The sequence below is a fragment of the Candoia aspera genome, chromosome 6, assembly GCF_035149785.1.
Source record: "Candoia aspera isolate rCanAsp1 chromosome 6, rCanAsp1.hap2, whole genome shotgun sequence".
NCBI lineage: Eukaryota > Metazoa > Chordata > Lepidosauria > Squamata > Boidae > Candoia > Candoia aspera.
This window is the reverse complement of record NC_086158.1, coordinates 63,835,984-63,853,705: the sequence shown is the minus strand read 5'-3', so window position 1 is coordinate 63,853,705 and position 17,722 is coordinate 63,835,984. Positions and strand designations below refer to the sequence as shown.

The window sequence follows — 17,722 nt, the reverse complement described above, 5'->3', positions numbered from 1 at the left end:
GGAACAAATACACAATCACATCAGTCTACTCTATCTAAAACATGAAATATTTAACAAAGTATCACAAATTGAGATGGCTTGGCAGAATCTTCCAGGCATTGGATTGTTAATAAATGGAAATATGTCTATGCCAAATAAGTAAGAATTCATCAAATGAATCAAGATAAAAACACAGAAGATATTAAGGGAAAATAGCACATTTTAGTATAGGGAGAGAAGCGCTATGGTTGATTTTTTTAAAAAATATATAATTATCTAAAATATATACATTAAGTTCTCTAAAAGTATAAATATTTGAAAATATACAATGTGATTTGTAGCATCTTTCCTCCCCCAAGATAAGCCACTACTTAAATTAGACTAGAACTTCGAAAGTACTCTATAATGTAGCAAGAACCTGAAGCTGAAAAAGTGCAAAACTGTGAGCACAGAAAGATCTCCATCTGTTCAAGAACTCTTCAAATAAAACCAATTTTTAAATTAGTAATTATTGCTTAACCATGCATCAATGCAAAGTTGTCTATGAAACTTATTTGAAAAGACCATTATCTCTTATTAGATTAATTACAGACATATCAAACAGTATCTCAGTATAATAGCCTACTTTTCATGTTAAAACTGAACAGATAACACTAGTTATGCAATATTCTTACTTTTTCCATCACTGCAACTTTCATGTAGATTAAAACCACTGCTGAGAAAATGGGTTTCAGGCCTTTTCAATTTAAATCTGTTCTAGTTCTTTGTACTATCAACTTCTAACTTTAATCTTCTGCTTTGTTAAGTAGTACTGTTTATTTTTGCTGCTCTGTCTTCCAAGGGATTTGTGAGTTCTGAAGCACATTAGGGACACAGATGACTTACTATGTATGTTTTTTTTCAGAGGGAGCAATCTCCATTACAGTTTTGTTCCATGAGGACTTTGCATTATATGAAATAGAAAGCTAGTTTTAACGAACTTATGCATGTACTTCTATATTTACTAAGCAGCGAAAAACCACTACAAATGAAATTAAATGAAATAAAGAGCACATGTTAAGCCTCTCAAAAAAGGCTTCTTGAACCTCATTTCTAAGAGTGTATAATTCAACAGGTTACATACGTACTGACCTTAACATTACTATTTTATGATTTGCTGAACACAGCAACTTGTTTTTTATTATTCTATGGCTATGTATCATTTTAACTCACTCAGAGCTAAAACTTCTGTTAGTCTTGTCCAAGTCCACCTGAAATCCTTATTTTTATGTAAACAAATTTCTCACCTACAGTACTAATGATATATTAATACACTGCATTGGGACATAAACTAAGCCAGAATTTATTTTAACTGATAAATTGATGTTTGCTTACTTTTCATTTGGTATCTCAAATGTCCCACCAGTACTTGGTTGTTGTCTGTGTGTTCATGGGAGCGTATTTACAATTTATTACAAGATGAGAACGTTTCTTTTTATGAGACTTTTTAAATAGGTATTTTTGTATGTTTATAGCATGCTTTCTCATTTTGTGTTTGGGATGGGGGTTATATTTTGGAATGTGATATGGGGTATGTACTTCATACTGTTATGCAGGCAGGATGTATTTGTGGGATCCTGGAAGGGTGTTTTGTGTGTATATTTGCTGTGAATGCTAGTAGGACTTAGACAAGCAGATGTGTATGTTCCATCATCTAGCAGAAAGGGCATGTTGCAACTCTGGCCTATGAAGGAATGTCATCTGATGTGACCCAGGAGGAGAGCCTTTTCTGCCACCGCATCATCCCCCCTGAGGTGAGATTAGCCCCGAGCTTGTTGGTCTTCTAGAAGACATGGCTTTGTCATCTGGCCTGGGGATTCAGTGGTATTGGTGGAGAGCCTGCTAAGTGGCTGTACTTTTAAGAAAATGAATGGTGTTTTTATGTTTTTGATAGTTTGTTTTTAATTATTTTTGCAGTTAATTTTTGGTTGATTTTGTACTGCTTTCTGGATTTTTAACTTTGTAAGCACCCAGAGTCACAGTAGTGAGATGGGCAGCTCTATTAAATCAATCAATCAATCAATCAATCAATCAACATTCTGTACTTTACAGCTGAAGTTGAAAAGGTGCTTAGGAGCAGGCATGGGTAAACACTGCATTTGGTAGCCATGTAATCCAAGGAAAATACATGTTTGAATTAAGGCCACTAGCCCACCTATACCTCCCACAGACTTGTCACATCGACTGACACTTCCTTAACTCAACCACAAAGCTTCACTACGTTTTTCCCAGGATAAAAAAAACCCTTCTATAAGAAGACACTGATAGATGCAGCATGCACACCCACACTTTAAATCCAAAGCATAGATTTATTTATTTATCATATTTATATAGCCGCCCACCTCACATAAAAGTGATTCTGGATGACGTACAACACTTAATGAAAAAATAAATACATAAAAAGCAGTCACAAAAAATAACTATAAAAAGGCATATAAAATGAGAGGGGATATTAACCACAGTAATGGAGCCACTGCAAAATCTCCCCAGTCCCCTGGGACCCCCAGGCCTGATCACAGAGCCAGGTCTTGAGGGGCTTGTGAAATGTTGAGAGGGATGGAGCGAATCTCACTTCCAGGGGGAGAAGTTTCCACAAGACGGGTGCTGCTGCAGAGAAGGCCCACCTCCTGGGACCCACTAAATGTCACTCCTTGGCAGATGGGACCCGCAGCATGCCTGCTCTGCCAGAGCTGATAGGGTGGGCAGATGTAATTGGGGAGAAGCGGTCCCTCAGATAAGAGTAGATCCATAATAGAGCATGTATTTTGACTATGCATATTTTTCCCTAAGCCAGAATTTGTAAGCCTAATTTCAAAGCGTAGTTAGCTGCTAATAAACCATGGTTTACTGCTTGAAATGGAATCAGAAATTCATATAAACCATAACTGGTAAAACAAATCCTGGCTTAACTTTATATATGAATTAGTATATCCCTCTGTGTTTTTAATGGGCATATAAAATGCAACAAAAAACAGAAAGAATTATCAGAACGGCTTGACAAACAAAATTAAAACTATATATGTTAATATGACAATTATTGAGGTTTCTATTACAATTGCATGTACTAATCAACATGGTACCATAAATAATACAAAAATCAATTTATGAGAACTTTTGACCATTTTACTCTCTTCTATACTCTGCCACACAGCAAGCAGCATTTGGAATGCAGTCAAAAGTCTCAAGTGATGTACACTGCCAAAAGTCACTTTTTGGTGAGATAGGTGGCCATACCAGTTTGGCAAATAAATAAATAAATAAATGATGGCTTGATAGATGTGAGTATAATTGCCATTCAGAAAAATTCCAAGTCCCAATGGGCTTACTTAATGATGGCGTATCTCCAGTGACTGGGGTAATTTGGAATAACGCTTCTCATTAAATAGCTACAGCAAATACATACATCAGGAATAACACATACCAATATAGCTGTTTCATTCTACCATGAATGGCAAACCAGGACAATAATTATCACTTCCTTCCTTTCCATAAACAAGGCTTTTACATGAATAAGTGCTAGCGTAACATGAATAGCACAATCTTCAGCACTACTATTCTGAGCCTGTACTGTGGTACTTTAGAATGCAAATATTGAATGCAGATTATTGTACATGAATTTAATCAACACAAATTTATTAGCTGTAACAATATTTGCCACCAGGAAGATTTGGCTAAACACAAACAATAATTCTGCTGAAGCTACAATGTATTAGGCTTTAAGTCTCTCAAAACAAAGCTTTTAGGCTAGTTTTACTTCTATCAGGAAAATATATTTGAAATGGATCCTTTATTATCACATCACTGAAAATAAATTTTAAGTATGGCAGTGTGAACTATCATCCCAATATTATTTGTCCTGCGCCAATTACCTATATCTCTCAAAATTCAATCTAGGTGCTCATTCCTGTTTCTAAAGCCCTAAAGAGCAATTAACCAAAGTGCAAGGCTGTTTTATTTCTGGCCTCAACAATGCAAAGCTCTGCTTATGGAATCCTGCACAGTCCAAACATTAAATATTTTAGATATCAAATCTGGCTCTATAAGGAGGTCTTTGGAATGGACTACAAGCTGCCCATTATGTTTACTTTTCTTTTTCTCTTTCTTTGGTGGGGATTGTTGTTCCTTGCCATCTGTTGTTGAAAAATATTGTATGGTTGTTTATTTCTTCTTTTAATGCTGTTTTTTTTTATTATTTATAGAAAGTTATTGTTTTTATTTGTATTTCATCTTATATTGTAGCCATTATTTCTCTTCGGATATGTAGGTTTTTTTCCTACTAAAAATTATTTCCAATGACTTTTAAGACAGAAAATTAATAATTTAATAAATACAAATAATTTGAGAAGTCTGGTTCTGGTATACTGAATAGTGGTGTTTACTTATTCCTTTGTGATTTCAATGTAATAGGATTCTACAACATCTTATTACAGGTATCAGGAACCTTTCCAGTTGATGGATACTACTGTACAATTTCATACAATTCTACAGGTCCCTAAATAATTTGAAAAATGAAAATATAAAATAAATTAAAATGCTATAAATGTCAAGACCTCGTGAGATTTCACACAAGAATATAAGTATCTTGTGAAATTGGCCTTTTCTGTAAGTCAGTGGATGCCATCTATTGTCATTGTGGGCACTTCAGAATCAGTGGGTATCAAACTGCCCAGCCCCGATCAACTGGAAGTTCATAAGCAGAATCATATCAAAACTAAGAATTAAAAAAGAAACAAAACTTCTTGAATTAGTACTTCATAGATTAAATTAGAAATAGCTTCATTATAATTGCAAGAAATAAGGTATTTTAAACAGCAAAACTGGAATTGAGTAATTGCTATTGTTCAATGGCACTAACTTCTGTTCAACTGTATCCCTTCGTGAATATAACAGCTAGATAAATATTGCCTCTAAAAATGTAGAACGTATAAAGGAAGAAGCATGCATCAGTTGAAGAGGCATCTCTTGATTATACAGAAACTTATACAATCATAGAACTCTATGACATTGTCAGGAATTGTATCCAGACTATGTTTTGGTCACTCTGCTCATCCTAACTTCTATGCTGATGGCTAAGACAAAGAGATTGCCTTGTATAATAAGTTTTAGATAATACACTGAGAATGATATTAAAATGCCAGAAAAATATTATAAGAGTGAAAAAGAAGACACACACAAAAACAACATATATTCTCAAACAAACAAAACCAGCATAGGGAACATACAAACCTCAGAGAGTGTCATCTGTAGTAGTCCAGGCATCCCTAAAGTGACTTGAATGACCTCTAAAAAAACCTTTATTGCAATATTAGAACAATCTTAGGAGTTTGTTTTAAGCTAGAACTAATTAGTATAAATTCTCATACTGTCTTGATGCAGTTTGCAAAATGTAAACAAATCAAAGATGTTGCCTATTAAAAAAATTTAGTCAGCTGCACAAAATCATACTGATGTCACTTTAAGCAACTATAAAGGATTTAACCTCTGTACATTAAAAATTCAGTGTTTATGACCAGCTGTTTTGCAATACACATAGTCAGGCACAGGTTATAGCTATGAATAATGATAGAGGAAGAAAAACAGCAGAGGTATGACCTCACTATAGCAAGTAGTAGACACTGCAGCAATAAATGTAGATAACTAAGAACACAAAGCACCTGTGTGCTGCATTTGCAAAATTATATAAATAAATAAATGTATATAAGCTTGGGCACAACAATGGCAAATAGGCTATTTTATAACAACATAACCAAAGCATTATTGCACTGAATGCGCCCTTTAAATACAGAAGTGATGCTACCAAGGCGGAGCACACTGCCCATCAGACAACTCACACACATGAAGGTAAACAAAACAGGAGTTACAATATCCAGTGGCTTCCCAAAAGCCTCAGAGGCAACGAGTGTGACTCAGTACACATGATCGACAGCATATAATATTTAAAGCCAACTCTCTCAACAGCAACCACCAAAGGGTGGAATGCTTAGTAAACAACCAAGTTGCAACAGAACCCATCCCTCCCGAGCAGGTGCCGGGAGGTCCCAGAAGTGCTGCGAGGGTGGGGGAGGCCCACGACCGAGACCAAGTGACCCAACCTCCCTGTTTCTTCAGAGGGGCCCCAAGTCAAATCACACCGAAGGAAGTTTTAGAACATCCCACTGCTCTCCTCAGCGCCCTTCACGGCTCGAGCGAAAGCATCCCGGGCGAGAAAATACACGGAAGATCCGCGACTCAGACAGGACGGGACCTGAAAGAACTATTCGGACGAGCTCTCATTTTAAACAAAACGTAACTGGGGGCTGGGATGCTAAAGCCCCTCCCAGCGCGAGCGGCCTTCGGACTTGGCAACCCAAGAGCCGGTGACCCTGTCAACGCGGGGGTATGGAGGGGAGTTACGTGAGAAAGGCCCAGGACTCAGGTAGGATCCAGGAAGAGAAAGGACCAAGGAGTTGATCTCCCTTCCCTGAAGTGCCACCGGACGCCTCGCCTCCGCTCCTTCTTCCAAGGAGAAACTCCATAGCCTCGATCAAAAAACTGCCTCACGTTCAAACCCGGACGGGGGATTTAAAAGAGGGGCTCAATGTGAGGGAATTTTTCCAAGTTCCGAAAGGCTAGTAAGCATTATATCCCTCCCACCGCAGGACGGCCGAGGAAAGGGAAGGAAGGCTTTCCGTACCTTGCAAGGTTGTCCCTGGATCCCGCGACTGTCTCCTCAGCAGCTGCCGCCTATGCCCCTCATCCACATCCCACCCACCCATGCACTGCGCCGCAAGCTGCGGCTAGCTGCGGCCTCCTGCTCCCCCCCCGGCTCAGGACATGGTTTCTCCCTGGGTGGCTCGAAGGACGTAGTTAGTCGAAGGGCGCTACCACCCAAACGGGAGGGGGAGTCAAAGGACGAGCAAAGGCGATCCCGCCGCCCCGTAATTTATCCCTTCTTGCCTAATGGCGGCGGCTGGAGTGGCCCAAAGCAAAATAAACCCCCATACGGCAAAGTGACTGGAGCTCGCACGTCAGCCCGCCTGGCCTGCAGCTCTGCCGCACGCTCATTCGCCGAGAAAACGCTGCCAGTCAGCCAATAGAACAGCGTCTCTTTGAAGACGAACAGCTGATGTCATTCCAATCTTTGGGGCGCTGATTGTGAGGATGCTGGAGGAGTCTATCCTGATCTTCTCTCCGGGCTTAAAAACGGGGAGAGGAGAGACCCCTCGCACGCGCTTTCCACCCAGCTCCTGTGGCTTCAGAGCCCTCGCCAGACAACCTTCGTGGCTGGCAAGCAGCTTTTCTACCGTTGCCTTCTCGTTTTGCGCTCTGCGAAAGAGAGAGCCGCTCGGGGCTGTTCAGAAAGAAGTCCTCGTCCCCACGGACTGGTAGCCCACGGCGCTATCAACTCAGAGCTCTCTGCGGCATCCCTCATTCCCTCCAACCTCTGCTTCCTGTGGCGGTCCTGACAGGTGCTTCTCATTCTCAGATCACCTGACTCCTTAATATTGCGGGCACACACACACACAGAGTCATTGTCCCCTGTTACTGAAGAACCTGTCTTACAAGATTTTTGGTCTTTGGTGCAGTGGTTAAGGCACCAGGCTAGAAACCGAGAGGCCACGAGTTCTAGTTGTGCCTTGGGTGCAAAGCCAGCTGGGTGACCTTGGGCCAGTCACACACACTCAGCCCTGGGAAGCAGGCATTGGCAAACCACTTCTGAAAAACCTTACCAAACTCCAGGAGACAACACTGACTAGAAAGCCCACACATTAAAAAAACCAAATACTGTTTACTGACAGTAATCAAAATTGCCCAAACAGTTGAAAACTCCAATTCCAAACAGGATGCTAAGGGCTTTATGGCAAACTCCTGTAAAGACAGAGGGATGTAGCTGAGCAATGGGAAAGGGACGTAGTGGAGGCTAGTGATATCCCAGATAAACTAAGGCAGGAGATCTTTCACAGCAAAGCACAAAGCAAGTGCCTTCTTTGTCTCTCACCTTCCCCTTGGACAGCTGATGGTGATTCTGAAAAGGCCTAAGATAGGTAAGGCACTGCCGATCTCTGCTATCTGACACTGGTTTTGCTGGACCTTGGGATTTTCTCCATAACTGTAACTTCTGGCAAGGTCACAGTCAAACAGCTTGAAGCCAGGCTGATCTATTATCATAATAAGGGGCAGGTGGAAACTCTCTCCCACCCAAAGGACAGCAGCTTTCAGCTCATTACATCACACCAGAGGGAGGAAAACTAACAAGAATTTTAACCTTGATTTTGCTATAAATTGGGCATCCATGTGACACATGGTCACTGGAATTCTTTTGTAACTGTTAACATTCCTTTTGCAATAAACTTAGTTATCAGAGACCTGTGTCCTTGAATGCCTGCCTAAAGCTGCCTCCAGCTCTAGAGTTTGCTGAGAGAAGCCTGGCAAAACACATGCCAGCTACAGCTGAACTATGGTCCCAGTAGTAGTCCATATTTTTGCCAATTGAACCATTAATATAAAATGTTAGTGCTGTTGTAGTCAGTATTCCAGTGCATTACAAGGTAAATAATTTTGATTTTGCTGTAGTCTATTTAAATGAAGGAAGACGTGGAGTATGCTACTGTTGGGCATTTGGATCATTTTCACTGTTGTAATCTGTTCTAATCTTGCTGCTGTATCCATCTTCATGAGAAGAAAGCAAACAGTTATGTCAACTGCCTGCTAGAATCTCACCATTATCAACTGCAGCTAGATTCAAAACAATAGTGCACGGGACAAAGTTAATTGGGTGACTTGTACACACTGGGGTGATCTAAGTACACAAATAGAAGTGTACATTTAAATTAGTATATGTCAAGGATTCTAAACATCTGATTTACATGTAAATGTTGCTATTCATGAATCAGAGATATTCTTGCTAATATATTTACTGCAAGAAATTATTATACCCCAAATGATCATACTTTCTTAAAATGCTCTCCTTCCAGTATTTTCATGAAGTTGCTAATCCAGCCTTGTTCTTCTTTTCTTGTAATGCTAAGATGGGGAACTTCCAACCCACAGACAAAATTTCATTGAACAGTCTTTCAAAGTGTCTGAACATGGGTCCATTCTGCTTTTTTGTTCTTTAAGGGTCTGTCCTTGGAGTTTTTTTTTTAATATCCTCCCTTGTAAACACATTTTTTCTTTCTTAGTTTTATGCCTACGATCTTCAGATTTACTTCTCTGTTCCTCCTTTTTCACCATTTATGCTCTGCAGTTTCTCCAAATGTCCTATTTCTTGGTTTTCTCCTAGGTTTTAACTTTCATTTTTCTTTTTTAATAACATTCATCAAATACCACGCATTTTAATTTAAGCGCAGTATTTGATTCTTCCTTTTCTTTGTCTTTGCATGCATTGTGAAGGTATCATGCAGTTACCTAGGGAACAACTGCTAAAATTCTAATATTTCTATCTCCAATTGACTCTTCTAAAATATTTTCTCAAGTTCAATTCTTAATCGTCTGTGTGATTAATTTATCTTGTTGATTATTTTTATTATTATTTCTCAGTTTATTATTCTGTTCATTAATTCCATTATTCTTGGCTAAAATTTAGTGTTTCCTTTTTCTAATAATCCTATATGTCTAACATTTCAATATTAGTCTTGTCTCTGAAGCAACTTCATTTTCTTACTCCTACTGTGTAATTAGAAGATGGACACTTAAGCATCACTGTAAGGGCTCCCATCTATGTTTGTAGCTTCCACCCAGAACAAACAAACATCCCCCACTTTCATTATCTCCAGTTAGGTCCTATGAGCCAGTCTGTATGCCAGGCAGTACTTGAAACTTGAGGTTTACCAACAAAGTATTTCTTAGGTTACAATATCCGTGCTTTCAAACCACTCCCACCCCCACTGAGAAAGGCAGATTGGTAAGCAGAAGTAATTTTGTGTGTGACCAGATCTGAAAATAAAATGACAGAGTGTTATATGGATCAAAGGAATCCATCCAGTCTATTATTTCCTCTCACATACTTTGGGCAGTAAGTCTGTCTTGGATTACAATCAGTACTAGACTCTAAAATAGCTACTCATTTGCAGTGAGATTGCCCAATAGACACGAGGATCTGCAATAAATCCAGATCACAATTCTGACCCTGTATTTTGCCAGGCATTGCTATTACAAGACTTACTAATGCAACATCATTCAGAATCAATATGAAGGATTCATTCTTCTCATCTTTTGACATGATGTTAGCTACCATCTGCCAACAATGAATTTCCATATGCTAAATGAAACAAGTTTCAATTTTGATTGAGAAGAATAAACAATAACTTCTTTAAAAAGTTCAGTCAGTATCAGCCCTGACCTGAATCATTATGTTTTATTCCAACACACATGTTAACCCAGCAATGCTAAATTTTTTGTATGGTGAATTACATACTCCTTTAAAGTAATTGTCACATGCTATATTTTTCAATTTCAATTTTATCTTATTTTTTTGTCTGTTATTATATATGGGGGGGATAACATTTTATGCACCTGAAAAAGTGGATACTATTAGATCAAAAAAATCCTATAGTCTTTAAATCTTTCACTCTTGTTTATTTTTTATACTTTGCTTTTCTGTACTTTTCTATTCTTCCAATTTTAGCTTGTTAAAACTTTTCATCTTCTCTTTCTCTTATTTCTGACCTTTTCTTGTTGCTGCACATATTGTTGAATACTTTCCTCTTAATGTCATTATCTCTCTAATAATGTAATTTTTTTCTAAATAAAGCTTTAGGGGAAAACTCTTTTTCACTTGATCTTTTTGTTTGGACTTCCATTTGTTTATGAGGGCTGGCAATTCTTTTATACCTGAACAAAATTTGTAGTTAATGTAACAGGATGGAATTAAAGAGGTTTTTCTTCAGCTTTTAAATGAAGGTTACATTAAACTGAATGGAGGCATCTGTTATTACACAACATAATTGAATTTAAAGTGTTTATAAAGCAGTCCTTTGTCTTTACATTCACAGGAAATGGTGATCTGAGTGACATAAACTGGGAACAAACACAATAGGGAGGGTGCAAGTTAGTAAGGATGTGGGAAAAGCTTTTCTTGCTAATTTGAATGCCTTCATGTTCTCAGGCATTAATGAACTATCTCTAGAATATTGAAGGAACTGGCTGAAGAGCTGTCAGGATGTCTGTGAGTTATCTTTGAGAGGTCCTGGCAGAGCAGCCAGTGGACTGGGGAAGAGCAAATGTGGTCCTCCTCTTCAAAAAGGGAAAAGAAGAGGATCCCAGTAATAGTTCTGTGAACTATTCTGTGACCTTAATATCAATACTTGGAAAGTATCTGTGACTCTGATATCAATACCTGGAAAGACATTACAGCAGATAATAAGTAGGCCATTTGTAACCACCTTGAAGGCAATGTCATGATTGCTAACTTTGTCAAAAATAGGTCATATAAGAGAAACCTTGTCTCCTTTGACAGAGTAGCTCTTTTAGTGGACAAGGAGAAAGTTATGGATATAATATACCTTGATTCCAGCAGAGATTTGGACAAGGTTCCACATGATATTCTTCTTGGCAAAATATTAACGTGGTTAGGTGACACTATGGTAAGGTAGGTCCACCACTGACAGGCTAACTGCACTGAAAAAGTCAGCACTGATGGCTCTACCTTGAGTCAGAGAGCCCTAATAGTGGGGTCCTGGTCTTTAACAACCATTAACACAAACAAGGGTTTTGAGACAGCAGCTAGAAGGGCTGTTGCATTTCTGGGCTACATTAGAAGAAACATTGTATCAAAGTCCTTATTCCCTCTGTTCTGCATTGGCAAAGACCGTAACTGGTGTACTGTGTTTGGTTCTGAGCAAAGGATATTGACGGAACAGGTTCTGAGGGGAACAACAAAGATCATACAGGAACTTCAGGACATGCCCTGTGAAGACAGGCTAAAGGAACTTGGGATGTTCAGTCTGGAGAAGTAATGTTCAGTCTGGAGAAATGAAAGCTAAGGGGAGCCCTTATGTTCAGGTGCATAAAAGAGTGCTATAAGACAATCAGGAATTCTTTGCTATTGCCACAGAAACTAGGACCAGAAATAACAGCTATAAGTTGCAGCTGCCTAACCTTCCTGATGGCTAGATCTGTTACGGGTTCTCTATCTCTGGAAGTTTTTAAGAAGAAGCTTGGACAGCCATTTCTCAAAGATAGCTTAATTGTTTCCTTGAACATTGCAGAGGATTGGACTAAATGATCCTTGTGGTTCCTTCCAATTTCACAATTTTATGATCCTGTAAGCCCAGGACAAGCTATACTTTTACTCAGCTTTATAGAATCTGGTGGCCTTCAGTTGTGCTGGATGTGAGCATATTAAACTACAAGACTGGGACATTTGAAATATACCAGATTGGATCTGGTTGCTATATCTCAATAATTACCTCTTCATTCTTGATATCAGACACTTTTAATAAAGAAGATTCCCAATTTCACAAGATATTTAATATTCCCTGACTTGATGTTAAAGTCAGGAAATGGGCAGTGCAATCTTGCCTGCCCTATTAGTGGCAAAAAAGGCAGATCAGATGGTATATCCAATACTCTCCTGAACTCCTGCCAGCAAAGCAGAAGTCAGGGAGGAATGTTTGCAGCTCCATTTTTCCTTTTCAGATAGCTTTTGTTTTTAAACCACTTCCACGTAAAACCAGTGGGAGGCTATTACCCTCACTGGCACCAGGTCTGGTGTTGATTACACTTTGTTTTGGAAGTATGCCAGGTGAAAAGAAAGGTTTTCAGTCCAATCATTCCACAGCATTCCTTCTGGCATATTCCCTTTTTAATCCCTTCCAGATAAAGATAGTGTACACATTCCCTGAGAAGGCCAGGAAGAAATGTCTCCTCTAAAGTCAGTCATCTTGTCTGGACCTTGAAAGAAGAATTAAACTATAGCACCTACACCACCTTCTCATGGACCATAACAATTGCAGCCCAAATATAGTAAATTTACTATGTAAATTAATCTTAATTTCAATTTCTATGAATTTAATTTATGGTTTTATACTATGACTTTTTTATAGCCTTTCTCTTATAAACTATATTCCTTTACCATTTTTCTCCTTTGGCTTTTTTTCTGTTGGAGGTCCCAGCAAATCAGCATGCCTCATTAGCATGTGGATGAGTTCACTCTAGGATGCAAATTCTCTATGTGCTTCTGGAGGAAGCTGTTTGTTGCCCCTCCCACATTCCTCACTTTCTCTCTCCTTCCTCCATCAGAAAAGCAGCATGCATCATGCTGCTCTTTCATCTTGGGCCATGCAGTGGGTCTCAGGAGGGAGTTTCCCCTATTCTGCATGCAGCTCTTAGCAGCAATGAGGGCTAAGAGTTAATTCAGTTTAGGGACAGAAGAAGAACAAGAATCATATTTTCTGAATGGATGTAACTGGACCAAATAAATGAGTAAGACTTCTTTTTACTTACTTTTGAAACTACTTTGTCTAAGTATGTAATTCTTTTTGCTTGGGTGGGCTAAGTGTGTAAGATCAATAAACTATATCTCTAACATGCTCATTAATGCTATTTAAGATAATATTTTTCTTTTGCTGTGTTAAGCTCTGCTCAATTCAGTGGTCCTAGCTGTCCACTAATGTTTTCACTTTCTAATCCTTATCTCATTATAGTTCACCTCTCAATCCCATTTTAATTACACTTTTTCTCCCTGAAATAGCCTGCCAAGTACCAACTGTCATGGTAATGGCCAGATATTATTTGTTTTCAACCTGGCCCTCATTGTTTTTTAAAACTTCCCTGAACTTAAAACTGTGACTGATGGTGTACATTTGATTTTTGCTAGCTGGTCTATTATTAATAAGGCAGAGCACATTTTGAAAATTATTTGAATGAATGCTTTGAAACTCAGATGAGCACAGCATCTCTCTACTACTCAATAAACAGGTCTTTTGTCAGGCTTCCAAGAGAGCCTAAAAAAGGACACAGCACTTTTCTTAGTGATTAAGTCAGTCAAATAGAAAATATTACTTATTGTATGAATTCAAGAAATGACAATGATCTACCATGAGATGTTGTGCTGGCAACCTGCTTGGCTGGCTTCAAAAAAGAGCTGGGCCAGTTCATGGAAGTCATGGGGATCATTGGCTATTAGCCTTGATGGCATTGTTGCCTAAGCTGTTGGATGCCAGTTTTTGCTCTCATCTTATCCAGTGGGTCCTCGAAGCGGTCTCTCAGGGCTTTCATGAACTCCCGCAAGATACCCAGTTCTGGGGCACTCGCATCGTGCAACTGCACAAAACACTCAGTGGCTGGCCCTCTGAGCCTGGCACCCACTTGGCTAACTTTCTTGTACTCCGTAGGGAAACAGGAACCATACTCTCTCATGTATATGGAAACTGGTCAGGAAAAACGCCAACTGTCGTGGGTCGCTATCAAACTTGACCTGTATATCCTTTGGGGCTGCGCCCTGGGTTGCCCTGCTGGCTAACGCTTTCCCTCCATCTCCTTGGCTCTCTGGGTGGCCTCCATTCTGCCTGCGTCTCACTGGCGATTCGAAATCCCAGGTTGGGGTTAGGGTATGCCGTCTCCCTTGCCCAATTGGTGACTCTGCTCTCGACAGCTGAGTCAAGATTTCTGCCAAAGGGTATGCCATGGTCTCCAGAGTTCTCAATACCTGCTGCAAGACCACTTCCATGGCAGACATCCTAGCTTCCAGATTGCAGATGTCTTGGGGAGTTCCATTAGGATCTGGAATGGTTCCATGCGACCCCAGGCTTCGCACTGTTATTTGTGTGTCCACAGGTAAAGGAGGTCTTGCCTCGCCTTCCGTGGCACCTACCTGGGAAGGTGCCGCCTGTGGTTCTTCAATAATAACGCTCGGTGTCTGGGATTTTGTCACAAAATTTAGGGAGTGGAGGGCACTTTCCAACTCTGTCTGGTTGAGCTGGGTTTCCACCTCACACTCACTGTCTCCACTCCCCAGACTCTCCTCTGTCTCAATTTTTTCTTCTGCCACTTTGGCATACAGCACAGTTCTCTCCGATGACAGCAGAGGCAATGGCTGCTTCACCCAGGATTTTCCATGTTTAGGCATGGTTTGTCAACTCTCAGCTGATTGCTTTTTCAGGAAGAGTTTTCAAATTATGGATTCACAGCTTAATGTCAGCACCTGCTCATTCAAGCATTCACACACACACAGTCAAGAAACTGGATTTCTTTGAACTGTTTTAATGAAGCGTAATGAACAGTACAGAAGGCAAGCTGTGAATAAAGAATTCCCGCCAAACCCTAATTTAAACTACATTCCCTTAGCTAGTCCCCTTTCCCACGAAGCATGTCACTCCCCCTCCCATCCAGATGGTATTCCTGTTGTATCTCAACCTCGCGTCCTTGATGTGTTCCATAGCCAAAACAACCCCTTACACTCCAACTTCACGTGCCCCCTCTCATCCTGCAACCTTTGAGAATGACATGATGGGAGATGCCCTGATAAGGGTTTTTGTGAAACCTTTGATTGGGGAATCTGACACAGGGGTTCCAATCCAGCAGGGCAATGCTGATGTTCTTAAAGTTAAACAGAGAGTATCTGTGTAGTTACAGTAAATAGCAAATTGGACTATTTTATAATCTTGAGATAATAAAGTTTCAATGGAATTCTAACAACAATTCAAAAAGTTACAATGTAATAGTGCCACAAGCATGGTTGGTTGTAAAGTAAAGAAGCAGAATATTCATCTTAAAAGTCCTTCAGGATGTTTATTTACTTCTAGAAGTGAAGTGTAGGCCTAAATAGCCTAATATCTTCTTTGTGCTCAATTATATTTGTGTACATGTAGGATTAAACAGATTTATTGCTACTGTGGTGTTGGAGGAAAATCCTGCGAGTGCCTTGGACTGCAAGGAGATCAAACCAGTCCATCCTCCAGGAAAGAAAGCCGGACTGCTCACTTGAGGGAATGATATTAAAGGCAAAACTGAAATACTCTGGCCACATAATGAGAAGACAGGACACCCTGGAGAAGATGCTGATGCTAGGGAGAGTGGAAGGCAAAAGGAAGAGGGGCCGACCAAGGGCAAGATGGATGGATGATATTCTAGAGGTGACGGACCCGTCCCTGGGGGAGCTGGGGGTGTTGATGACTTACAGGAAGCTCTGGCGTGGGCTGGTCCATGAAGTCACGAAGAGTCAGAAGCAACTGAATGAATAAACAACAAAATTGCTATGACATTAACTTTGTTAATATTTATCATATCAGGATTGAATGAATCTGTGACATCAGAAGCAGCTTTGTTAGCATCAACCTAGCTTTCAACAGGAATTTCAAGCCAGAAATGAGGAAGATATTATCATAGAAGCTTCTGTATAGTCAACAAATGTCTGACAGGGAGCTAAAATGCCTGATAGATGCCTTTCCAAGGAAGAGAAATGCTTTAGAGAATGAGCAATGAAAACAATGAAAATCCTTTGATGGAATGCCACTTTAAGTAACCTGATACACCTACCTACTGCTAATATTGAGCATTCATTACCCTGTATTACATTTATCAAAGCAAGAATTGAAATAATTAATGTAGTCAAAGATTTACTATTTTAGAACATAAATGAAGCTACTATTGTAGTTAAGTACTTCAGGGTTTAAAGTACTTTTCTAGTCCAGTTTAAAAATGCAGATATACCTGTGCCTAAAAAATCTTCTCTTGCTACTGATTTGGAACAGATTAGTTCATGTCATGGTTTCCAGCTTTTCTGGTTTTTGAACTTACTGCTACTTAGCTTGCCTCTACAACTCCAGATTCGACAATCGTTCTTTTAAAGCAGCTTTCATTCACTTATTAGATAGATATCCCACTTTTTTTGTACAGGGGCTCAAGGAGGCATATATACTTCTCTGTCTTCCTATTTTTCTCACAACAACCCTGTAAGGTAAGTTGGGCTAAGAGGGACTGGCCCAAAGTCACCCAAAGGGATTCCTTATAGCACAACCTCAGCCAGCATGGAAATATATTTAATGATATTTTCCAATGATGCCCTTTTTAATATATTATTCCCCTCTCTTGATGCAGAGGTTTGCTCAAAACACAATTAGGTCAGTTTTTAAAAACGGACACTGCTATGTGTTTTTCATAAAAATTAGTGTCCAGTTATTTCAACCTCAGGCGTTTTTGTACTGGGTAGTAAACCTATTTTACTCCACAGTCATTATCTCCAGTAACTTCCAGGCAGTGTAAAAGTAATTTTCAAGGACAGCATAATCAATCTTCAGTGACTTCAAAAGTCTGCTTAATATTGGATGGGAAACCTCCAGGAAACATCAGGATTGTAAGCCAGACTGGGAAGTTGGAAAAAATCATTCTGGAAGAAAACAATTGCAAAACATTTTTGTATTGCTGCCAAGAAAAATACATTAACATGTCCATGAAGTCAGCAAGTACTTATGAGTATTGCTTTGCCTATTTGATGAAAAAAAAGTCTCTCTTTGTGAGTGATAAAATGTCTGGAGCATATCATGTTGATCATACATGGTTTCTCCAATTTTCTTAGAAAAAATAAATTTTTGAAACCAAAAGATCTTTGAAGACAAATCTTTAAGATATTTTCCTAAATCATAACATTATAACATCATAGGGTCCTTGTCTTGAAACATATTATTGCTGAAAAGCAGAGCACTAAAGGAAATGCTAACCTTCCTGTGACTCCTGACAAAGGTATTAATATGGCACTTTTTTATTCTGTGTTAGCTTGCAAAGA

At 39.3% G+C, this 17,722-nt stretch overlaps 1 protein-coding gene and 1 long non-coding RNA gene across 4 annotated transcripts in view; one reads left to right on the top strand and one right to left on the bottom strand.

Moving 5' to 3' along the window:
- ZRANB1 (zinc finger RANBP2-type containing 1) overlaps nt 1–6,758 on the bottom strand; it is a 59,714-nt gene extending 52,956 nt beyond the window's left edge. The window contains exon 1 of one of the 3 annotated variants that reach the window (XM_063307330.1): nt 6,692–6,758. The gene's annotated coding sequence lies outside the window, so the exon portion shown is untranslated. Of the gene's footprint in view, nt 1–5,244; nt 5,312–6,691 lie in introns of those variants that run through there. The other 2 variants (XM_063307331.1, XM_063307332.1) reach the window with 2 other exon arrangements.
- Nucleotides 6,759–6,996: 238 nt separating this feature from the next.
- Nucleotides 6,997–17,481, top strand: LOC134500186 (uncharacterized). Its single transcript, XR_010068222.1, has 2 exons — nt 6,997–7,466; nt 16,230–17,481. It is a non-coding gene; the product is annotated as an uncharacterized LOC134500186 (long non-coding RNA).
- Nucleotides 17,482–17,722: the final 241 nt, after the last annotated feature.